Here is a 17,566-nt window from a genome sequence, read left to right as displayed (position 1 = left end):
ACCACAAGTGTGAGCGAAATGTAAAAGTTTTCCAATTTACTTTCTTACTCTGTTATTGCTCACCCATTAGCACAGAATAGTATCTGGTTAAGTGACATTTATGTTGCTTTACTTCTTACCGCATTTTTTAAACCTTATAAATTGTGACGGCAAGTGTGAGCATTTTGACGGCACGTGTGAGCATTTTGACGGCAACTGTGAGCATGTTGACGGCAACTATGAGCCTTATCTGCGCAAATATGAGAGTACTAATATTATACATATTCCAATGCACAGTGTTTTGGTACAGGTAGGCTGGTAATGTCACTAATCTATGCTTAATTCTTTCGTCAATATAGTGGAAAAACAGAATCTGCGATGACCGTCATTCCGAATGTGAAGGAATAAACAGCAGTGTTGTTGTTTGCTCTCTCCCTACATCATTGTTCATTAATTGAAGCTGGAATGGATATTAGTGATTTCTTTTCATTATTTCTATGTTTATCTCCCCCCCCCCCCCCTCACACACACTGCTCTAACGATTGTCTTATTTTTACGGTGCATGCCCACACATCTTCATTTCCAATAAACCTCGTTTTAGCCGGAAAATTTTCAACCCTCCGCTACATTTTGAACTGTAATAACTTTTTTATTTATTTATTATTATTATTATTATGATTTTTATTATTTTTGTAAATGTGAATATAAAAATTCCTAATAACCTACTGCGATATACTGTGTTTGCATATATTCCGTTTAGAAATATTACTATTCTAGTTTTATTGGTTTTTCTATTCGTAGTGGGAAAAAAATGATTTCAATTTCTCATCTATCCTTGCAGGTAGCGTTCAAAGCCCTTGACGGCCAGTGTGGTCTGTGCTTGCAGTAATATTTTCAACCTTCTGCACCAATTTGAAGTATATTTTCCTTCATAAAATTGGAGTTACTACAATTCTTTATATCAATTCCCGTGCACAGTATTTTCATACACTTTCTGTGCAAATTGCACTATTCTGGTTTGAATAATTTCCCAAAAATAGTGTAGAAACGTAATTTCAAACAAGCTTGACCACAAGGGTGAGCGAAATGTAATGGTATTCCAATTTACATTCTCACTCTCTTATAGTTCACCCATTGACGCAGAATAGTATATAGTTAAATAAATTTTATATTGTTTTCCTTTTTATCAATATTTTTCCTCGTCTCACCTTCCACCACAGTATCCACACATCTTTGCGGCAATCGAAACCTGTCTTCGCCGACAAAATTTTAACCCTCCGGTAAAAGAGAAACTGAATTTTCTCTGTTAGTAATTTGTATATACAAACTGTTTGTACGTTGTCGCATGTACTGTGTTTAAGTACGTCTTGTGTAGAACTTTCACTATTCTAGCTTCTACGGTCTCTTTACAATTGAGAAAGAACATGATTTTGTGTTCTCCTCTACACCTGCCGGCTGCGTTCGCAGTTTTCGACGGTCAGTGTGGCCTCTGTTTGCCGTCAAATGTTCAACCTTCTGTAACATTTTAAAGTTTTATATATATATATGGCGATACAACAATTCTTTTTACGAACTTCCCTGTAAAGTATGTAGGTTCACGTCTTGCAGAAATTGCATTAATCGGGTACGAATAGTTTTCTTGCAATAGTACAAAAACTTAATTTGGAATAAAAATGACCACAAGTGTGAGCAAAATGTAAAATTCTTCTTATTTACTTTCTTACTCTATTATAGCTCGCCCATTGAAAGAGTAAACTATATGGTGAAATAAAATTTATATTGTTTTTATTTTTATCACTATTTTTCTTCTTTTCATTTTCCCTCACAATGTCCGCACATCTTGGCGGACAGCAAAGCCTGTCTTCGCGGACAAAATTTGCGGTGCTGCTTACAAAATGCCTACGTTTGAAAAGATATAGCATGTCTCAATTGTATCTGTGAATTAACAACGATATGTTATTCGGTTCATCGACATTCACATTCCAACATATCTGTCATCAGTCACTTAGCTCATCCCTTACGTACACGCATAAAAGAGGTCCTAATTTTCATGCTCGTTCACACGAATATTCAGTTTATTTCATATTACGGAATTCCATTGAACGCTCCTTTGTAAAAAAGGAAAAAAAAAAAATCCTCCAGGTTTTGATTCCGCTGACAGCGTTCAATTTCAACTTTAGGCTGGATTTTGAGCTCTCATGGCGATAAGCGGTTAAAGTTTTCCATGGGAGATACGTGTTCAACTTTGGGCATATTGACGGCAACCATGAACCATTATGTTGCCACCTATGAGACTTTAGTCCGCAATTATGAACGAAAAGTCGGCAACTATGAGCGTTCTGACGGCAACTGTGAGCCCTGTGTCGGCAATTATGAACCAAAGTCGGCAACTATGAGCATCATGAAAGCGAGTGTGAGCACTTTGGAAGCACCTGTGAACATTCTGAAGTCAACTGTGAGTATTTTGAAGATAAGCATGAAAAATTATGCTTTCAATTGTGAGCCCTATATTCGCAAATATGAACGAAAAGTCGGCAACTATGAGCGTTTTGACGGCAACTGTGAGCCCTGGGTCGGCAATTATGAACAAAAGTCGGCAACTATGAGCATCGTGAAAGCGAGTGTGAGCACTTTGGAAGCACCTGTGAACATTCTGAAGCCAAATGCGAGTATTTTGAAGATAAACATGAAAAATTATGTTTTCAATTGTGAGCCCTATATTCGCAAATATGAACGAAAAGTCGGCAACTATGAGCATCATGAAAGCGAGTGTGAGCACTTTGGAAGCACCTGTGAACATTCTGAAGTCAACTGTGAGTATTTTGAAGATAAGCATGAAAAATTATGTTTTCAATTGTGAGCCCTATATTCGCAAATATGAACGAAAAGTCGGCAACTATGAGCGTTTTGACGGCAACTGTGAGCCATAGGTCGCCAATTATGAACAAATAGTCGGCAACTATGAGCACTTTATTGGTAAATGTGAGCATGGTGACGGCTTGAGTGAGGAATCTGACGGCAACTGTGAGCCTTTTGACAGCAACCATGAAACATTTAACTTACACTATCAACTGTATATTTCATATTATGAATGAAAGGTCGACAACTATGAGCCTTGTGAGAGCGAGTGTTAGCAATTTCAGGGTTAGTGTGAAAATTGTCAAGGCAACGGAGAGTATTTGGAAGGTAAACATAAACTACAATGTCGGCAACTTTGACCCCAATGTCCGCAATTATGAACGAAAAGTCGGCAACTATGAGCGTTTTGACGGCAAGTGTGAGCACTCTGAAAGTACGTGTGAACATTCTGAAGCCAACTGCGAGTATTTTCAAGATAAACATGAAAAATTATGTATTCAATTGTGAGCTCTATATCCGCAATTATGAACGAAAAGTCGACAACTATGAGCGTTTTGACGGCAACTGTGAGCCTTGGGTCGGCAATTATGAACAAAAAGTCGGCAACTGTGAGCATCATGAAAGCGAGTGTGAGCACTTTGAAAGCACGTGTGAACATTGTGAAGCCAACTGCGAGTATTTTGAAGATAAGCATGAAAAATTATGTTTTCAACTATGAGCCCTATATCCGCAATTATGAACGAAAAGTCGGCAACTATGATCGTTTTGACGGCAAGTGTGAGGATTTTGACGGCTAGTGTGAACCTTCTCATGGTAACTGAGAGCTCTATGTCCGCAATTATGAACGAATTGCGGGCAACTATGAGCATTTTCACGGCTTGTGTGAGGATCCTCATGGCAACTTTGAGCTTTTTGATCCGATGATTCCTTCCACCTGTTTCGATAAAAAAAAAAAAAAAAAAAAAAAATGTTTTCGTACATTCTCGGTAGAGATTTCTCTTCTCTAGTTTCACTAGTTTTCTTTCTGTTGAGAAGAAAAAAAAGAAAAGAAAAAGAAAGAAAATGGAAAGAAAGAAAAAATGAAAGAAAAGAAAAAAAGATATCAAATTATGTACTCTCACGGGCGGTGTTGACGTTAAGCGTGGGCTCTGTTTGCCGTCAAATTTTCAAATTTCTACAACAATTTAGAGTATCTTTTCTTGTACAAAAGTGCAGATACAATAATTCCTTACACGTACTCGAACGCATAATATCCAGGTACACTTGTTGTAGAAATTGCACTTCTCAGTTTTGAATAGTTTCCTTATAGTAGTGCAAAAGCTTAGTTTCGAATAAAAATGACCTCAAGTGTGAGCGAAATATAAATTTACTCTAATTTACTTTCATGCTCTATTATTGTTCACCCATTGAAAGAGTAAAGTATATGATTAAATAAAATTTATGTTATTATTATTATTTTTTTTTTCGCTTATCACTATTTTTCTTCTTTCCACTTTTCCGCACAATGTCAACACATCTTCGTGCACAGCTACGCCTCTCTTAGTCGAAAACTTTTCAAACCTTCGGTAAAAGACAAACAAAAGTTTATTTTGGTTAGCTTGTGGCTTCGCCCACAAAGCCCCTCCTTTTGAAGGTATTTCGCCCTTGCACCTCTTATTCTCACAATTCTAGGGAATTTCAAGTTTACTTTACTATTTCAACTAATTAAAAGATAAGATTTTGGATCCCAAGAAAACGCCTATTTAAATAGCATGGAGATTTCTTCATCCTCCTTTAGACCCCTTAAACATTAAAAATATTCACTTTTGGCAATTTTGCTGTAGCTTAGTCTGGAAAGCCTACAATTATGCTAAATTTCATCATTGCAATCCTGCCACAATTAACCGAACATTTTGGCGTGCAGAAGACGTCCCATATAAATGACATGAGAAAGACTTTTCAATTCCCCATAAAACCACTCTAAAGTTGAAAATTTTTACTTTGTACTGATTTACTTAGGTAACGCTAATGAAAACGTACAAGAATACCGAATTTCTCGTTTGTGTTCCAATTACAAGTAACTAAACTTTGAGATTACAAGTCCAAATAAAGGCCCATTTAAATAACATGGGGAATTTCATCATTTCCTCTTTAGACCTCTTAAAAGTTAAAAATATTCACTTTTGGCAATTTTCCTGTTGGTTAGTCCCGACAATCTACAATCATGTCGAAATTAGTTATTGTAGCCCTACAGGAAGTGCCCAATAATTTTGGGATGTCAAAGGTGTTTCATAGAAATAACATGGGAAATTTTTTGAGTTCCGCATAAAACCACGCTAAACTTGGAAATATATATATATATACTTATCCAACTAGGTAAAACTTACGAAAACGTACAAGTATACGGAATTTCAAAGTTTTATGAAAAGTACCTAAAATTTCAGATTATAGGTCCGCAAAACCGTCCATTTAAATAATATGGGAAATATCTTCATCGCCCCTTTAAACCAACTAAACATTCAAAATATTCACTTTTGTAAATTTTCCAGTGACTTACTCCCGAAAGGCTACAGTTTCGTCAAATATGGCCATTATAACTCTACAGGAAGTGCCTCATAATTTGCGGGTGTGAAAGGCGTCGTATACGTAAAGCCTTCGTTGCTTTTTTTTTTTCTTACCACATTTAGTAATTTTATAAATTTTGAGGACATGTATAAGAATTTTGACGGCAAGTGTGAGCAGTTTGACGGCTAGTGTTACAACGATAAAATACAATTCGCTGTAGCCTTGGTTCCTTATTTTCTTATAATACATACGAGCCACATCAAAATAACAATGTTTCCATTACGTGGTTTCTCTCCATTTTATATATATATATATATATATATATATATATAATTTATCTGATTGCCTGCCAACTAGATATTGAAAACCTTATTATTTTATGACATATGAATATCTTTTTTTTTTTTTTTTGTATATTTGATAATTGTATATTTTTAACTAACTTCTTCTTCGAAATTAACCTATGTTAGTACATATAAAGAAATACTCATTGCCCAAGTACCGCTGTAGCGTGAACCATCTGACGGCAACTGTGAGCCCATGTCCAAAATTATGAACGAAAAGTCGGCAACTGTGAGGCTTTGGTCGGCAATTATGAACAAAAAGTCGGCAACTATGAGCATCATGAGAACTAGTGTGAGCACTTTGAAAGCACGTGTGAACATTCTGAAGCAAACTGCGAGTATTTTCAAGATAAGCATGAAGAATTATGCTTTCAATTGTGAGCCCCATAACCGAAATTATCAACAAAAAGTCGGCAACTATGAGCGCTTAGACGGCAACTGTGAGGCCTTGGTCGGCAATTATGAACGAAAAGTCGGCAACTATGAGCAGCGTGAAAGCGAGTGTGAGCACCTTGAAAGCACGTGTGAACTTTCTGGAGCAAACTGCGAGTATTTTCAAGATAAGCATGAAGAATTATGTTTTCAATTGTGAGCCCCATATCCGCAATTATGAACGAAAAGTAGGCAACTATGAGCGTTTTGAATGCAACTGTGAGACCTTGGTCGGCAATTATGAACGAATGGTCGGCAACTATGAGCACTTTTTTTTTTTTTTTAATGCGAACATTCTGACGGCTTGCGTGAGCATTGTGACAGAAACTGTGAGGCTTTCGACAACAACCATGAACCATTTAAGTTACACTATCAGCAGTATGTTAGATATTATGAATGAAAAGTCGGCAACTATGAGCATCGTGGAAACGAGTGTGAGCATTTTGAAAGTACGTGTGAAGATTCTGAAGGCAGCTGTAAGTATTTTGAAGATGAGCACGAACGAATATGTAGGCAAATATGAGCCCTTTGTCCGCAATTATGAACGAAAAGTCGGCAACTATGAGCGTTTTGACGGCCACTGTGAGGAGTTGGTCGGCAATTATGAGCAAATAGTCGGCAACTATGAGCGTTTTGACGGCAACTATGAGGCCTTGGTCGGCAATTATGAACGAATGGTCGGCAACTATGAGCACTTTTTTTTTCTAATGTGAGCATTATCACGGCTTGTCTGAAGAATCTGGCCGCAACTGTGAGACTTTTCACAGCAACTGTGAACCATTTAACTATCACTATCAGCATTATGAATGAAAAGTCGGCAACTATGAGCATTGTGTAAGAGAGTGTGAGCATTTTGAAACTACGTGTGAACATTCTGAAGGCAACTGTGAGTATTTTTAGGATGAGCACGAATCAGTATGTGGCCAACTATGAGCCCTTTGTGCGCAATTATGAACGAAATGTCGGCAACTATGAGCGTTTTGACGGCAACTGTGAGGCATTGGTCGGCAATTATGAACACATAGTCGGCAACTATGAGCGTTTTGACGGCAACTGTAAGGCCTTGGTCGGCAATTATGAACGAATGGTCGGCAACTATGAGCACATTTTTTTTTTCTAATGTGAGGATTATCACGGCTTGTCTGAAGAATCTGGCCGCAACTGTGAGACTTTTCACAGCAACCGTGAACCATTTAACTTGCACTATCAGCATTATGAATGAAAAGTCGGCAACTATGAGCATTGTGTAAGAGAGTGTGAGCATTTTGAAACTACGTCTGAACATTCTGAAGGCAACTGTGAGTATTTTGAAGATGAGCACGAACCAGTATGTGGGCAACTATGAGCCCTTTGTCCGCAATTATGAACGAAAAGTCGGCAACTATGAGCGTTTTGACGGCAACTGTGAGGCATTGGTCGGCAATTATGAACGAATAGTCGGCAACTATGAACGTTCGGACGGCAACTGTGAGGCCTTGGTCGGCAATTGTGAACGAAAAGTCGGCAACTATGAGCGTTTTGACGGCAACTGTGAGGCCTTGGTCGGCAATTATGAGCAAATAGTCGGCAACTATGAGCACATTTTTTTTTTTTTTTTTTGAATGTGAGCATTCTGACGGCTTGTGTCAAGAATCTGACCGCAACTATGAGACTTTTGACAGCAACCATCAACCATGTAACTTACACTATCAGCATTATGAATAAAAAGTCGGCAACTATGACCATCGTGGAAGCGAGTGTGAGCATTTTGAAAGTACGTGTGAACATTGTGAAGGCAACTGTGAGTATTTTGAAGATGAGCACGAACCATTATGTAGGCAACTATGAGCCCTTTGTACGCAATTATGAACGAAAAGTCGGCAACTATGAGCGTTTTGACGGCAACTGTGAGTTCTTGGTCGGCAATTATGAACAAATAGTCGGCAACTATGAGCACTTTTTTTTTTAAATGTGAGAATTCTCACGTTTTGCGTGAGCATTGTAACAGAAACTGTGAGGCTTCTAACACCAACCATGAACCATTTAAGTTACACTATCAGCAGTGTGTTAGATATTATGAATGAAAAGTCGGCAACTATGAGCATCGTGGAAGCGAGTGTGAGCATTTTGAAAGTACGCGTGAACATTCTGAAGGCAGCTGTGTGTATTCTGAGGATGAGCACGAAACATTATGTAGGAAACTATGAGCCCTTTGTCCGCAATTATGAACGAAAAGTCGGAAACTATGAACGTTTTGACGGCAACTGTGAGGCCTTGGTAGGCAATTATGAACGAATAGTCGGCAACTATGAGCACATTTTTTAAAATTTGAGAATTCTGACGGTTTGCGTAAGCATTCTGACGGAAACTGTGAGGCTTTTGACAGCAACCATGAACCATTTAAGTTACACCATCAGCAGTATGTTAGATATTTTTAAATGAAAAGTCGGCAACTATGAACGTTTTGACGGCAACTGTGAGGCCTTGGTCGGCAATTATGAACGAATAGTCGGCAACTATGAGCACTTTTTTTTAAAATGTGAGAAATCTGACGGTTTGCGTAAGCATTCTGACGGAAACTGTGAGGCTTTTCACAGCAACCATGAAACATTTAAGTTACACCATCAGCAGTATGTTAGATATTTTAAATGAAAAGTCGGCAACTATGAGCGTTTTGACGACAACTGTGAGGCATTGGTCGGCAATTATGAACGGATAGTCGGCAACTATGAGCGTTTTGACGGCAACTGTGAGGCATTGGTCGGCAATTATGAACGGATAGTCGGCAACTATGAGCGTTTTGACGGCAGCTGTGAGGTCTTGGTCGGCAATTATGAACGAATAGTCGGCAACTATGAGCGTTTTGACGGCAACTGTGAGGCCTTGGTCGGCAATTATGAACAAATGGTCGGCAACTATGAGCGTTTTGACGGCAACTGTGAGGCCTTGGTCGGCAACTATGAGCACTTTTTTTTTAAATGTGAGCATTCTGACGGTTTGTGTGAAAAATCTGACCGCTACTGTGAGACTTTTGACAGCAACCATGAACCATTTAATTTACACTATCAGCATTATGAATAAAAAGTCTGCAACTATGACCATCGTGTAAGCGAGTGTGAGCATCTTGAAACTACGTGGGAACATTCTGAAGGCAACTGTGAGTATTTTGAAGTTGAGCACGAATTATTATGTAGGCAACTATGAGCCCTTTGTACGCAATTATGAACGAAAAGTCGGCAACTATGAGCGTTTTGACGGCAACTGTGAGGCATTGGTCGGCAATTATGAGCGAGTAGTCGGCAACTATGAGCGTTTTGACGGCAACTGTGAGGCCTTGGTCGGCAATTATGAACGAAAAGTCGGCAACTATGAGCGTTTTGACGGCAATTGTGAGGCCTTGGTCAGCAATTATGAACGAATGGTCGGCAACTATGAGCACTTTTTTTCTTAATGTGAGCATTCTGACAGCTTGTGCAAATAATGTGACGGGAACTGTGAGCCTTTTGATAGCAACCATGAACCATTTAACTTACACTATCAGGAGTATGTTAGATATTATGAATGAAAAGGCGGCAACTATGAGCATCGTGGAAGCGAATGTGAGCATTTTGAAACTACGTGTGAACATTCTGAAGGCAACTATGAGTATTTTGAAGATGAGCTGGAACCATTAAGTATTCAACTATGAGCCCTTTGTACGCAATTATGAACGAAAAGTCGGCAACTATGAGCGTTTTGATGGCAACTGTGAGGCCTTGGTCGGCAATTATGAACGAATAGTCGGCAACTATGAACGTTTTGACGGCAACTGTGAGGCCTTCGTCGGCAATTATGAACGAAAAGTCGGCAACTATGAGCGTTTTGACGGCAACTGTGAGGCCTTGGTCGGCAACTATGAGCACTTTTTTTTTAAAATTTGAGCATTATGACGGCTTGTGTGAAAAATCTGACCGCAACTGTGAGACTTTTGAGAGCAACCATGAACCATTTAACTTACATTATCAGTATTATGAATTAAAAGTCGGCAACTATGAGCATCGTGTAAGCGAGTGTGAGCATTTTGAAAGTACGTGTGAACATTCTGAAGGCAAGTGTGATTATTTTGAAGATGAGCACGAACGAGTATGTGATTAACTATGAGCCCATTGTCCGCAATTATCAACGAAATGTCGGCAACTATGAGCGTTTTGACGGCAACTGTGAGGCCTATGTCCGCAATTATGAACAAATATTCGGCAACTATGAGCGCTTTGACGGCAAGTGTGAGCATTGTGACGCCTTTTGTGACGATTCTGACGGCAACTGTGAGCCATTAGTCGGGAACTATAAACTTTTATGTCGGGGACTATGAATGAAAAGTCGGCAACTATGAGCGTTTTGTCGGCAACTGTGAGGCATTGGTCGGCAATTATGAGCGAGTAGTCGGCAACTATGAGCGTTTTGACGGCAACTGTGAGTCCTTGGTCGGCAATTATGAACGAATAGTCGGCAACTATGAACGTTTTGGCGGCAACTGTGAGGCCTTGGTCGGCAATTATGAACGAATGGTCGGCAACTATGAGCACTTTTTTTTCTTAATGTGAGCATTCTGACGGCTTGCGCAAATAATGTGACGGCAACTGTGAGCCTTTTGATAGCAAACATGAACCATTTAACTTACACTATCAGGAGTATGTTAGATATTATGAATGAAAAGTCGGCAACTATGAGCATCGTGGAAGCGAATGTGAGCATTTTGAAACTACGTGTGAACATTCTGAAGGCAACTATGAGTATTTTGAAGATGAGCTGGAACCATTAAGTAGGCAACTATGAGCCCTTTGTACGCAATTATGAACGAAAAGTCGGCAACTATGAGCGTTTTGACGGCAACTGTGAGGCATTGGTCGGCAATTATGAACGAATAGTCGGCAACTATGAACGTTCGGACGGCAACTGTGAGGCCTTGGTCGGCAATTGTGAACGAAAAGTCGGCAACTATGAGCGTTTTGACGGCAACTGTGAGGCCTTGGTCGGCAACTATGAGCACTTTTTTTTTAATGTGAGCATTATGACGGCTTTTGTGAAAAATCTGACCGCAACTGTGAGACTTTTGAGAGCAACCATGAACCATTTAACTTACATTATCAGCATTATGAATTAAAAGTCGGCAACTATGAGCATCGTGTAAGCGAGTGTGAGCATTTTGAAAGTACGTGTGAACAGTCTGAAGGCAACTGTGTTTATTTTGAAGATGAGCACGAACCAGTATGTGAATAACTATGAGCCCATTGTCCGCAATTATCAACGAAAAGTCGGCAACTATGAGCGTTTTGACGGCAACTGTGAGGCCTATGTCCGCAATTATGAACAAATAGTCGGCAACTATGAGCGCTTTGACGGCAAGTGTGAGCATTGTGACGCCTTTTGTGACGATTCTGACGGCAACTGTGAGCCATTAGTCGGGACCTATAAACTTTTATGTCGGGGACTATGAATGAAAAGTCGGCAACTATGAGCACCCTGACGGCAAGTGTGAGCAATTTGACGTCTACTGTGAGGATTCTGACGGCAACTGTGAGCTATTTGAGTGGAACTATTAAGCATTGTGTGTGCAACTTTGAACGCTCTGAGGGGTTTCCTGAACATGTTGACAGCATGTATGAACCACATTTCGGGAACAGTGGGCAATCTGACGGGAACTGTGAACATTGTTGTTGGCGACTCTTTTCACCCAGCATAACGTTAGAATATGACGGCAACCGTGGCTTCGTTTGCCGTCATTTTTGACATTCTCTGATTTTTCGTGACTGGTGTGCAATCGAGAGGAATCGCTACATTATAGGGATTAGGGTACAGAAGAAGCCCCGTTTACACTTTGTTAAGTCCTGGCTTGAAATTGTTCTATGAGGTTGTAATTAACATGAGTTTGACCTAATTCATGTTTTTGGATTGTTCTTTGCATTAATTTTGGAACCCGAGCGCGAAAAGCAGCCCTTTTCGCAGAGAACTTTTTACCCAGCATAACCTTTGAGTATGGCGGCAACTGTGGCTTCGTTTGCCGTCATTTTTGAGATTCCGTGATTTTCGTGACTGGTGTCCGATCGAGAGGAATCTCATCACTATAGGAGGTATGGTAGTGGGCAATCCTGCTATATACTTAGGTTAGGTTAGGCTGGCTTATACTTTCAATTTGTTCCCAGAAGTTAGGAGAGTGTAAAAGATGTTAAGTTTTGAGTGTCGTATTCTGTAACGGTTTATATATATACTGGATGTCAAATCACGTTTTCCCACCCTTGCGTGGGATGTATACGGCAATCGTGGCTGCATTCGCCGTCATGGTCAAAACGAGGCTGCGCAACGCCGGCAATTTCAAGACAGGTGTAGTATCGAGAGGAATCTCTACACTATAGGAGGTAGGGCAGTGAACAAGCCTTCTATATAAACATTCCCTTTAAATTGTTCACGGAGGTTGGAGAGACCGCTAATGGTATTGCTTTCTAAATGAGGCTTACTTTTTTCTCTCCGCGGCCTAGTCTGTCGAGAAATCTTGACTTCTGGCCACAGACAGAAAGCTAGTCTTCGCAGGAGGCGGAAATGGCTAAATTGGGAAAGGAAGCCACAGGCTGGTTGGTTTCTTTATGGGAGTCTAAACGCACTATCGCTGTTGATGTTGGTTAATTTTGAAGGCGGACTAATATCGGCGGATGGTAGTGTAGGCTCAAAAGGAATTTTATCAGCCGCAGGCAAGAACCCTGGGATGCTATTCACGGGCGTCCTAGCCGGTCAAGGTGTAGAGGAGGTTGCAAACCCTGTTGCTGCCTGGGAGGAATGCTTCATAGAAATGTGCGTCCATGGGCGGACCTATGAAAGGGCATGCAGTGCGGGTTTGCCAGCACGCCTAATGTTGTCCAAAGACTTCCTCGTATTTTGACAAAGAATGTCAGAAACCTTGGTCGGACGGCTGTTTCTAAGAGGGCACGTGGCGATGGGGAATGTGTGAGGTAGGCTCTCATACGGAAGTACCTGTCGTTTACGGGAAGGAGACAATCCTTCTTAACCCGAGGCCTAGCCTGTCGATCACGCCTTCGGGCAATTGACTTCTGGCCGATGCCGCTTTGTGCGGTTGCTGAATGCGAAGAATACTTGAACGGAAGCTACTGTCACACCCAGAGGACACGAGTAAGACTTATATCACTGGAGCAGGAGCCTAAATTTGCTTTTGTGGGTAGCCATACGGCCAGTTCTAACGTGTGCGAGGCCCCACGAGAGTAGGCTTATTCTGGTGGATGAGAAGTCTTTTAATATTTGCTGTGTCGGGTGAACGGAAGCCACAGTCATCCGTAGGACACGAGTAGACTTATTTCACTGGAGCAGGAGTCTAAATGTGCTTTTGTGGGCAACCTTACGGCCAGTTCTAACGGGAGCCAGGCCCCACAAGAGTAGGCTTATTCCGGTGGAGAAGGAGTCTTTAAAATTTGCTGTGTCGGGTGAACGGCTATATTTGAACGGAAGCCACAGTCATCCGTAGGACACGAGTAGACTTATTTCACTGGAGCAGGAGTCTAAATGTGCTTTTGTGGGCAACCTTACGGCCAGTTCTAACGGGAGCCAGGCCCCACAAGAGTAGGCTTATTCCGGTGGAGAAGGCGTCTTTAAAATTTGCTGTGTCGGGTGAACGGCTATATTTGAACGGAAGCCACAGTCATCCGTAGGACACGAGTAGACTTATTTCACTGGAGCAGGAGTCTAAATGTGCTTTTGTGGGCAACCTTACGGCCAGTTCTAACGGGAGCCAGGCCCCACAAGAGTAGGCTTATTCCGGTGGAGAAGGAGTCTTTAAAATTTGCTGTGTCGGGTGAACGGCTATATTTGAACGGAAGCCACAGTCATCCGTAGGACACAAGTAGACTTATTTCACTGGAGCAGGAGTCTAAATGTGCTTTTGTGGGCAACCTTACGGCCAGTTCTAACGGGAGCCAGGCCCCACAAGAGTAGGCTTATTCCGGTGGAGAAGGAGTCTTTAAAATTTGCTGTGTCGGGTGAACGGCTATATTTGAACGGAAGCCACAGTCATCCGTAGGACACAAGTAGACTTATTTCACTGGAGCAGAAGTCTAAACGTGCTTTTGTGGGCAACCTTACGGCCAGTTCTAACGGGAGCCAGGCCCCACGAGAGTAGGCTTACTCCGGATGAGAAGGAGTCTTTAAAATTTGCTGTGTCGGGTGACCGGCCATGAAACCTTTGAGAGGACTTGTCTCCTCGTTTCCACAGCATTTCCGCGCCTGTAAGTTGCGGAAGGTAGCATGCTATGCTTGAAGAACTGTCATCCCTTTAAGGACAGGAGTAGACTAATTCCATTGAGGCAGGAGTCTAATATGCTTTTGTGCACAGCCATACGGCCAGTCCTAACGGGAGCAAGGCTCGCAAAAGTAGGCTTTATTTCAATGGAGCAGAAGTCTTTAATATTGCTCTGTCGGGATTGTCAGTTCAAACGGGAGCAGTTTCTGCACGCTACAAACCGCTGACGAGATCTTTCTCGTGTCAATGTGATTCCCTAGCCTGGGCCGGCGCAAGGCTGGCTGGCGAACAAGGTAATTGGGCCTCTGGGTTTCATACACACGAGTAGTCTCAGATGCGTTTAGGGTGAACAGGAATAATCCGTGCAATTCTCTAGCCTGGGCCGGCGCAAGGCTGGCTGGCGAACAAGGTAATTGGGCCTCTGAGTCTTGCATTTCGGAGTTTCCTTAATTCCGGGAGGAGCCACAAAGAAGAGTCCTGAGAGTTTCTCGTGTCCATGCAATTCTCTAGCCTGGGCCGGCGCAAGGCTGGCTGGCGAACAAGGTAATTGGGCCTCTGAGTTTTGTACACACGAGTGGTCTTAGGATCCTTCGGGCTCAACAGGGATTGTTGGAGAAAGTCTCTAGCCTGGGCCGGCGCAAGGCTGGCTGGCGAACAAGGTAATTGGGCCTCTGAGTCTTTATTCCCAGTTTCCTTAGTTCCCGGGTTAGGTTCACCTGTTAAATCGGAGGAGTCCGATTTATGTGTAAAGATAATGCCAGAGTGAAGGGAGCCAGATTTCACTTGAAGGAGCAAGAGCCAGTGTGGTTAAGAAGTGAGCCGTTTTGTACTCTTAAGGAGGGATGCCGATTGACTTTGAACGGGCTGTCCTCGCTTTAGAGTTTGGGCCAGTTGACGGGAGCTTACTTGTCCTTCTTGGGAATGAGGCCAGATAGCATGTCCTTTCTAGCTTACAAAGGCTTATGCGGAGCATTGTTTTTTGTAAGTGACTTTTTATTCTCCATGTGGCATTTAAGTACCGATTTTCCTTAAGTTAAGGACGGTATTGACTCATCGCCAGTTTGAGCGTGTATCACTTGTCGAACGGAAGCCACTGTCATCCAAGGACACTAGTAGACTTATATTTCGCTGGAGCAGGAGTCTAAATGTGCTTTTGTGGGTACCCTTACGGCCAGTTCTAACGGGAGCCAGGCCCCACAAAAGTAGGCTTATTCCGGTGGAAAAAGGAGTCTTTAAAATTTGCTGTGTCGGGTGAACGGCTATATGTGAACGGAAGCCACAGTCATCCATAGGACACGAGTAGACTTATTTCGCTGGAGGAGGAGTCTAAATGTGCTTTTGTGGGTACCCTTACGGCCAGTTCTAACGGGAGCCAGGCCCCACAAAGGTAGGCTTATTCTGGCGGAAGAGGAGTCTTTAAAATTGCTGTGTCGGATGTACCGGCAACGTGTGGAAGGAAGCTGTTGTAACCCAAGGATACAAGTAGGCTTGTTCCATTGGATTGGGAGTCTAATATGCTCTTGGCGGCTGTCACACGGCCAGTATTAACGGGAGCTAGTCACCGCAAGAGTAGGCTTATTCCAGCGGAACAGAAGTCTAAAATGCTTGGTCGGGTGTAGCTTTCCTATCCTTTGTTAGAACGCTGTGTTGGTTGTGTCCAACACTTTCCGGCTTTTTAGTCGGTCAATTCCCTGGTTGATCCTGCCAGTAGTCATATGCTTGTCTCAAAGATTAAGCCATGCATGTCTCAGTGCAAGCCAAAACAAGGTGAAACCGCGAATGGCTCATTAAATCAGTTATGGTTCCTTAGATCGTACCTATCCTACTTGGATAACTGTGGTAATTCTAGAGCTAATACATGCAACTAGAATCCCGCCCAGCAATGGAAGGGATGCTTTTATTAGATTAAAACCAATCGGTCGGTTCGTCCGTCCGAAACCTTGGTGACTCTGAATAACTTTGGGCTGATCGCACGGTCTCTGTACCGGCGACGCATCTTTCAAATGTCTGCCTTATCAACTGTCGATGGTAGGTTCTGCGCCTACCATGGTTGTTACGGGTAACGGGGAATCAGGGTTCGATTCCGGAGAGGGAGCCTGAGAAACGGCTACCACATCCAAGGAAGGCAGCAGGCGCGCAAATTACCCACTCCCGGCACGGGGAGGTAGTGACGAAAAATAACGATACGGGACTCATCCGAGGCCCCGTAATCGGAATGAATACACTTTAAATCCTTTAATGAGAATCTATCGGAGGGCAAGTCTGGTGCCAGCCGCCGCGGTAATTCCAGCTCCGATAGCGTATATTAAAGTTGTTGCGGTTAAAAAGCTCGTAGTTGGATCTGGGTCTCGGACGATCGGTTCGCCGCCCGGCGTTTAACTGATCGTTCCGGACGTCCTGCCGGTTTTTCCTTTCTCGGTGCTCTTCATTGAGTGTCTTGATTGGCCGGCACGTTTACTTTGAACAAATTAGAGTGCTCAAAGCAGGCCGTGTCGCCTGAATGTTCGGTGCATGGAATAATGGAATAGGACCTCGGTTCTATTTTGTTGGTTTTCGGAACTCGAGGTAATGATTAATAGGGACAGACGGGGGCATTAGTATTGCGACGTTAGAGGTGAAATTCTTGGATCGTCGCAAGACTAACCGATGCGAAAGCATTTGCCAAGAATGTTTTCATTAATCAAGAACGAAAGTTAGAGGTTCGAAGGCGATCAGATACCGCCCTAGTTCTAACCATAAACGATGCCAGCCAGCAATCCGCCGAAGTTCCTCCAATGACTCGGCGGGCGGCTTCCGGGAAACCAAAGCTTTTGGGTTCCGGGGGAAGTATGGTTGCAAAGCTGAAACTTAAAGGAATTGACGGAAGGGCACCACCAGGAGTGGGGCCTGCGGCTTAATTTGACTCAACACGGGAAACCTCACCAGGCCCGGACACTGGAAGGATTGACAGATTGAGAGCTCTTTCTTGATTCAGTGGGTGGTGGTGCATGGCCGTTCTTAGTTGGTGGAGCGATTTGTCTGGTTAATTCCGATAACGAACGAGACTCTAGCCTGCTAACTAGGCGTTGGAATCTTTCCTTCCAACGTTCATGTCTTCTTAGAGGGACAGGCTGCCTCTAGCAGCACGAGATTGAGCAATAACAGGTCT

General features: G+C 42.4%; 1 non-coding gene across 1 annotated transcript in view; it reads left to right on the top strand.

Moving 5' to 3' along the window:
• Positions 1-16,106: 16,106 nt before the first annotated feature.
• Positions 16,107-17,566, top strand: part of LOC145678069 (small subunit ribosomal RNA) — a 1,833-nt gene continuing 373 nt past the window's right edge. Inside the window, exon 1 of the ribosomal RNA XR_014130197.1 lies at positions 16,107-17,566. This exon is cut by the window's right edge and continues 373 nt beyond it. This is a non-coding gene — a ribosomal RNA (small subunit ribosomal RNA).

This window comes from Thermobia domestica, unplaced genomic scaffold, assembly GCF_964235325.1.
Source record: "Thermobia domestica unplaced genomic scaffold, izTheDome1.hap1.1 HAP1_SCAFFOLD_1809, whole genome shotgun sequence".
Classification (NCBI taxonomy): domain Eukaryota; kingdom Metazoa; phylum Arthropoda; class Insecta; order Zygentoma; family Lepismatidae; genus Thermobia; species Thermobia domestica.
The sequence above is the reverse complement of the archived record's forward strand: the minus strand, read 5'-3'. Positions and strand labels throughout refer to the sequence as shown.